The 5503-nt window shown below is 38.0% G+C and overlaps 1 protein-coding gene across 6 annotated transcripts in view; it reads left to right on the top strand.

Annotated features, from left to right (window-relative positions):
• Nucleotides 1-990: 990 nt before the first annotated feature.
• The window catches only part of pip5k1bb (phosphatidylinositol-4-phosphate 5-kinase, type I, beta b), a 46921-nt gene continuing 42408 nt past the window's right edge, over nt 991-5503 (top strand). For 3 of the 6 annotated variants that reach the window (XM_054773340.1, XM_054773338.1, XM_054773339.1), the window contains exon 1: nt 992-1197. The gene's annotated coding sequence lies outside the window, so the exon portion shown is untranslated. Of the gene's footprint in view, nt 1198-5503 lie in introns of all 6 variants that reach the window. The other 3 variants (XM_054773342.1, XM_054773343.1, XM_054773341.1) reach the window with 2 other exon arrangements.

Below are 5503 nucleotides of genomic sequence, written 5' to 3'. Positions count from 1 at the left end.
GACCCCATTTTGCTGTCAAACATTTCATTTTGGTGCAAAATTAGACAAGGGTATTGTAATTGCCTGGAGACACAAACACGTTAATGCCCTCTAACGGCAATATCGTGCATTGGCGACTAATAACTAAGATGCTTTTTGCTCTTTGAGGTTTTGAAGTTGAAGTTGAAGTGCTCTTTTGAAGTTTTTTTTTTTTCAATATGTAATTGTCTTGAATGAAAACAATATGCCACAATATATTTTATTTTGTCAGAAAGTGTGTTTATTTTCAGCAATGTCTTTTGGTAGTGCTAACTGAATAATTCTTCATCCAGCTTTTTCTACTGTTTTGATGAAAGGAATAAAAAAACAAAGCAGTTTATAGCTCCTCTTGCCTACTTATTTCATATTGCATTTTTACAGTTACATCAATTATATTAATATGATATGTAAAAACTGTGAAAACTGTTGCTTGCACTTACATTATTCTTGGTTCTGGCATTTTGTAAATTCTACACCACACTTTTTCAGTTATATTTTGAATGATATGATGAATTTTTCTTCTTGGTTAGACACATGAAACTCGGAATAGAACCGCTGCTCCTTCGCATTGAGAGGAGCCATATAAGGTGGCTCGGGCATCTGGTCAGGATGCCTCCTGGACGCCTCCCTGGGGAGGTGTTCATGGCACGTCCGACCGGTCGGAGGTCTCGGGGAAGACACAGGACACGTTGGCGAGACTATGTCTCTCAACTGGCCTGGAACGCCAGGAGGAGCTGGACGAAGTAAGGGAGAGGGAAGTCAGGGCTTTCCTTCACAGGTTGGCTGGCTGGATGGATGGATATTTTCATTTTATGCAGAACCCTTCCCATTAATTCTATTGCCGAATTGTGAAATTCCAGTTCCGGGCAACAGAGGGCGTTAGTGAGTGTGTTTAGAAAGTTGTGCTGCACTGAATGACACGGTTGTATGACCCAGGCAAGGCACGTATACATACACACACACACACACACACGCGCGCGCGCGGGCACATATTAGTGGGCATCCTGCTTGTATCACCACCACAGTAGTTCGTGCCCAGTAATAGTCAGTTGGGTTGTATTTGACGAAGGCTGCCTTTAAGTTCATTCATCTGCTCCACTGCAGGAAAACGCTGCACCACCGCGGAAAAAAGAAAACATTCATTTTTTTAGTCTGCACTCGGAAGGGGACGACTAGCAGGTAAGCTAAGCCTGAATTTCATGAACAGAGACAATAGGTGTAGTTAAACTGTACTAAAATGACACATATATCATTATGTTACATGCGTGTCTGTTTTATGCTGTGTATTTTCAGCAAATATCGCGACAGGTGAGAGTATAAGCAGGTGAACGCACTTACTGTTTCTATGGAGTTAACGCGGATTCTCCAAATTACCATTGTTAGCTAGGAAGTAACTTAATATGTTTATTATTGTGGGTGTTGTACATCACTGCATCATGCTAATATTTCGGTACCTTCTTTTGCCACATTAAAAGTGACAACACAGCGGAAACACCTCTCAATATGATGCAGCACACTAATAAAAATAGTGTTAAACTATCAGGAAAAACTGAGCTTTATTAGCTTTGTAAATGCAGGGTTTTGCAGTTACGTAAATGCCATTAGCTTCTGCAAGTGTACCTAATGAATTGTATTTTGTCTTCGTGGGCATTAAAGGGCAGTGCTCCGTCTTACACTGTTGTAAAAGTGATTGCTTAATTGCTCCATAAGAAGTGAAACTTAAATGACTTGAATTATGTTGACCTTCGACTTCGCACAAGCTATTTTTTTTCTTGTAATAATATGACTTTATTCCTGGAATATTTTGACATTATACCCATAATATTGGAACATTTTCCCCAACCCGGTTTTCTGAAAATTGCAGCTTTATTTCTCATAATATTCTCATAATATTACAACTTTAAAAAAATGTCTTCAATATTTCAACTCTATGCTTCTAAAATGACATTATATTTCCTCATATTACAAGTTTATCCTGTGCCTTTTTTCTCTTCTTTCTAGAATCCCACTTTTTCTCGTAATATTTTGACTTTATTCTAGTGAAATTACAGCTCTTTATTCTATTTCTGCAACTATTTCAACTTTCTTCTCGTAACTATGACTTTATTCCCAAAACAGCATTTTCACAAATTTCATATGCATTTGTTCTGTTTTTTTCTGTTTTTATATACAGCATTAGCTTGGCTAAACTGTAAATCACATAGCTACCTCAATATACATACTTTTCTCATTATATATAACATTATCATTCGAACATTTTCCACAACCTTCTTTTCCAAAAAATTACATCTTTATTCTTAGTTTTTTTCTCATAATTTTATATTTTTTTAAACTTTATGTTACTAAAGGGACATTATTTTTCCTCATAATAATACAACGTTATTCTCGTTAGACGACAACTTTTCTTCGTAATACTTTCACTTAATTCTTGTAAAATTACTGCAGGGTTTTAAATTTTTACTATTGTTATTTTTTCAGTTTTATTATCAAATTATATTTCTAGAATGTGCCGCGGACCGATAAAAAGACAGCCGCAAGCCGCACTTTGGCCGCCCCTGGCATAGATCAAGTCAGTTATTATTGCAGAAATTGAGTAATCGTGTAAAATGGAAAAGAGTATAGGAACACTGGAATACGCATTATGCCTGTGGTTTCCTTTTCAAACGTCCTGTGTCCCTCCTGAATTTGCCTGGGAGATGGTGGACTTCTTCCACACTGACTGATGCAATCTGAAAGGGAAATTACTCATGCAAATGATCTGCTGTGTCTTCAGGGGTAACACCTGACCTCCTGTGCTTACTCTGCTGCACTCAGTTGTTGCTTCTCCTGGTGTGCAGCATCTGTGTGTTACGTAATGCTTCACAACAAACACAAGTTCTTTCACATTGGGCTGGAAGTTTGTTCGCATTCATTTTATAAATCGAGTTATCTGTAGACATCAAATGGCAGGTCCCGTGGGCTGCATTAAAGTAGATGTAAGAAATAATCTGTTTATTTGGGTGCTCATTGACTGCACATACAGTGAGGTGTAGGTTTTTTTTTTAAACCTCTGCATACGTACAGTGTACAATGAATGTGTACCTAACATTTTGTGGTCAGGTATTGGATATCGGGCATTTGTCACTTGTAAGCCATGATTTCAAATTATTTGTTATGTAAAACGTTCCCTATAAAAGACACAACCACCTCTGATCGCACCTCTTCGGATGATCCCACTGCGTATATACGCCTAACACTTCAGAAAAGCAGGCTTTGCAACACATCTTAAAATAAAGCCTGGAGCTGTGCAAACTATTCATCAGTCAGCTACAGATGTGGAAACGACGGCTTTATCATTTTCTTTTTCTTCTGCCTAACCTGCAGTAGCTGTACTGCACATACGTAGCTATGTTGGTGTTGCTAACATTTGTGTCGTCCCCCCACTCGATGTTACATTGTATCTGACATATGGCAGCTATTATGTTGGACAAGTGCAGGGTTACAGTGTACAATCATCCCTCTTTCCACAGCCCTTAAGTGAGACATGAGCACACGTCTTTCTTGTTCCTTTGCGTTCCAAAGATGTAAAAATAGATCAAAAGAGACAGCTCATTAATGCACATAATGAGACACACCTATGCTGCCTACCTACAAAGATGACTATTAAAACACCTCCAACAACGTTTTATGGTTTTCTATACATGCTGTGGTCATGTAGTAACAGGCACGTTCATGATAACATTTAATACTTACAGTATTTTGCCATATTTTGGTCCTTTTAAGCATTACCGGAACTTCCTTCCTGGGAGTATTGAGTTCACATAGCAACATAGAAACGAACGCCGACACCTCGCATTACCTGTTCCGAACTCAAAAATAAAAACACAGCAGCAATGGTGGCGAGTTTGTGGTTAAGCTAGTCATGAGCCGGCTGGTAGCTAGCCGGTGTGGTGTGGCGAGGTGTCACGTAGTTCGATCAGCGTAACGATGTTAATAATAATAATAACAATGTCGCTGTAGCTTGGTTAATATGCACGTCACATTATATGTAATGGAGCATTGTTGGCGCTTTTTGGAGTTTTTTTTCCAGAAGGCTTTATAGATGGAATATGTGTTTCCCATTATGTGCATTCTTAGCTAAGTCTTTTTAGCGTTTTTTATATGTTAAAAACTATAAGACATGATAACTCACACGTAGACATGAAATAACACCCATGTAGTCACCTTTACACTCCTGTTATTCTTTGTATACATCACATTGCCCAAGTGTAATATGCAGGCTACGGAATCACTGCAGGGACACAAGAGACGGCCGCCGCCGCTTTAAACATAGCTAACTAGTTAGCATCCAATTTATCTATTCTAAACTTAAGAAAGGGTTTCAAATTGAGTGGGGAAGGACAAACTAAGAAGCCAAAAACATACCACTGCCACACGGAATGAGAGGAGAACTTGTTTTCACTATTTCATGTCGGACATGCCATGGCTGACTTCATGCAGTGTTAAAGTAATGTGATGTAATGTCATGTTTCATCAATGTTATGTGTCATTACTGACGGCTAGTGACCAGAATGCTACATATGACTTGTCTTTCAATATTTTTGGATCAATAATAGGCCATAATCAAACACAAAACAGTGATAGTTTATTAATTAATACATTTTTGAAAAAACGCAATAGAGTGGTGAAGGACTGTATTTGTAAAAAGTAGATAAAGTGCACACTTCTTTTAGCCACAAACTCTGTCGGAGACAGGCGTGGACAAACACAGCTCATTTGCATTAAAGCTACAGATACACAAAACGTGTTCCCAGTAGGCCTTACTGAAACTTTTCCAACATTAACGCTCGATTTTAGGCAATACGCTTCAAATACACTATTGCGGGACCCCTGAGATTTAGTTCAAATGTCTGAAAAATATTATAAAACGGGACCTTTTTTGCATAAACATTGTCTTGTAATTTTTCGTCACCCTGTTAAAATGATTTGAAAAAAGTCATTTTTTCAAGTTTTTCGGAAAACACGAAAAACTGAGCCAACATGTCGAAGTCATACTGTCATACTAACATATTTGTTGAACTGAGAATGGAGACGATTTTACCAGAGGTGGGCAGCATCATAAGGAGTTCATTTAGGAAAAAAAAATAATAATAATTTTTGTCAAAAAATGGCTTAAGCAATTATTTTAAGAAGGTGACGATATGGAAAAGTCTGTTCAAACACTACACACAGCTCAACAGTCATGTTACCCCAAGGCTATTACTAAGGAAATATAAGAGATGCCCTGGCGGGTCCACAAATATTACGTTATAATGAAGTAGGTGACCCAAGCAGTCTTTAAAAAAATCTCAATGTGAAACTGTTATTTTAATCTATGAATTTTATGCCCACCAATGTGTATTTATTGGCACATACAGATTTAGTTTCTTGCGAAGAGGCGACCCAACTATGAGGAGCTGAAGGGATTTGAGGGCAAGTCTTGTGATTGTTGGTCAAAGTGCACTGT

Source organism: Dunckerocampus dactyliophorus, chromosome 4 (genome assembly GCF_027744805.1).
Source record: "Dunckerocampus dactyliophorus isolate RoL2022-P2 chromosome 4, RoL_Ddac_1.1, whole genome shotgun sequence".
Classification (NCBI taxonomy): domain Eukaryota; kingdom Metazoa; phylum Chordata; class Actinopteri; order Syngnathiformes; family Syngnathidae; genus Dunckerocampus; species Dunckerocampus dactyliophorus.
The sequence above is the reverse complement of the archived record's forward strand: the minus strand, read 5'-3'. Positions and strand labels throughout refer to the sequence as shown.